We start from the raw sequence: 2099 nt of genomic DNA on the forward strand, positions 1-2099 counted from the left end.
TATATATATATATATATATGCACGTTGTTCGATAATTAATATAGTGGTGCCAAAACCAAAGTTAAGTTGACGTATTTTTGGAACAAAATTTATTTAACACGCATATTTCGTCCACTCCTGTGGACTTCATCAGCGTAAGTGATATGCAAAATAGATAGTTGCTGAAACTAATCCTAATGAGAAATATGCAAAAACAAAAAATAGTAATAAGCTAAATTAAACGGGCTTCTGAAAAGTGGTCGCTCATGGAGGTTTAACTGCAATATGTTTTTAAATGTTTATTGTATAGGCCTAAACTGTGTAATGCATTTTTAAAAGATACATATTTTGTAAAATTGGACAAAAATATGGCATTTATATTATCATCATCAGAGTTCACTTAATGCAATAAATATTAATTGAATTGAAACTTCATAAGATCATTTGTGTTTGCTGTGTATATTTTGCAGTGTTAGAATTTACAAATTACTGCGATAACAATACTAAATACATAAACCTCTGGATTCATGCTGTGTGACTTTACTATAATCGAATTACCAGTTTCAAAACCTTAAACCTTTCAATGTGCAACGGTGGTAGGCATAAATTGAGTTCTGTTTGAATTACTTCTTTATGCGCTGGAAATATTCTGTTCAAAATTGATAGAAAACTGTAATACAGTAAGTAGTACATACGGTACCATAGAGTAAATAGAACACTATTTGTCTATGGTAGTGCAGTACTATTTAGTTTTCGAATTAGCTGCATTTGATATGCTATTTAAACAATAGGCGTACAGATTGATACTTAATACAAGATACAATTTGATTCAAATTAGATACATGGCATTTATGTTTCCACTGGCAATAACCGTCAAAAGTCACTCGCCTACAAAATCTCCATATATATTTTTTTGTTTAAAATGGTAAATAAATTTAAAAAAATAAATAAATAGATAAATAATAAACCCTAAAGAAATATAAAGAAAGAAAGCAAGAATACCTGAACTGAAGAAGAAAAACCAGAACCAACACTTAAAGATTAAAATATATTACATGAACGTTTTACCGCAATTACACATCATCACAAGTATCGGCGCTAACAATAGGTCTACACATCGTTCATCGTCAATACAATTAAAAGGGGTCTTGACAAAGACAGAATGGCGTACTTAATAACATACATCATGGAACCTTTTGTTTTAGTTGTCATTCTCTTTTATCGAAAACTAGATGGTAAGCGAGCGTAGAGAGCGCACATTCTTGTTCTATAAATAACCGATTTTCAGGACGATTTATCAACAAATGGAAGATCACATTTGCACCGGAAATAGCGCCCTCGACGCAGGGCTCCCGGAACGCCGCCCTCAGCGGCGAGTGCGAAGCACAAATCAGGATCAAAAGTGGAACGTGAAATTTGGATATGGTTTCGTAGTCAGATTTGCGAGAACAAATTCAGCTACCCGTATTTCTCGGCTGAGATGTCAGTGGGAGCTGTAATTTGTATGGCAAGGAGATTGTGCAACCCTTAATTCGTATTAAGGGAATTTACGTCCAGAAACCTTGTAGTTATTAATATTTTGGTTATAAAAGAAAAAAAAATATATTTTTGTGACGTCACACGCACAATAGCATGCATACGTCATAAGCTAGATTACGTCACCTTTTCCTGGTAAGGCAAACTATCCCGGCGTGCTTTTTTCATGGAAAAACAAGCACCACTGCTTTGCACATGGATGCCTTGCCCTAGCTAGGGATACAAGAGCCGTATTGTTAGCATTGTATAATACGTACAAGGTACCTCTGCAACTGAATTATTCTTAGTTATTTGTTTTTGTTTTGTTTTTTTTTATTTTATTTTAATTTATTTCTTTCGAAAGTGTACTTTCTATCACATATTATTGCACTGTCTAGTTAGGCCTGGGCCTAGCCCTAGTCTTATTATGTATGTCTCATCGTCATCCGCTACACAGTACATCAGTAGCGCACCACCCCTCCCCCTCCCATACAGTACAGACGTTTGCTGGGCAACAACGTGATTGAACCTTCCATCCCAGGTGTATTGGCATATTGTTAGCTAACCAGTTGTGTGTATTTCTTTGTGAAAATGAGTACCGCGGC

The 2099-nt window shown here is 34.9% G+C and overlaps 1 protein-coding gene across 1 annotated transcript in view; it reads left to right on the forward strand.

The window, feature by feature from the left end:
* LOC117102112 overlaps window positions 1–2099 on the forward strand; it is a 7096-nt gene that overhangs the window by 1668 nt on the left and 3329 nt on the right. The gene's annotated exons all lie outside the window — the stretch shown is intronic.

Source organism: Anneissia japonica, unplaced genomic scaffold (assembly GCF_011630105.1).
Source record: "Anneissia japonica isolate Jap-2015-1 unplaced genomic scaffold, ASM1163010v1 scaffold171446_len717541_cov154, whole genome shotgun sequence".
NCBI lineage: Eukaryota > Metazoa > Echinodermata > Crinoidea > Comatulida > Comatulidae > Anneissia > Anneissia japonica.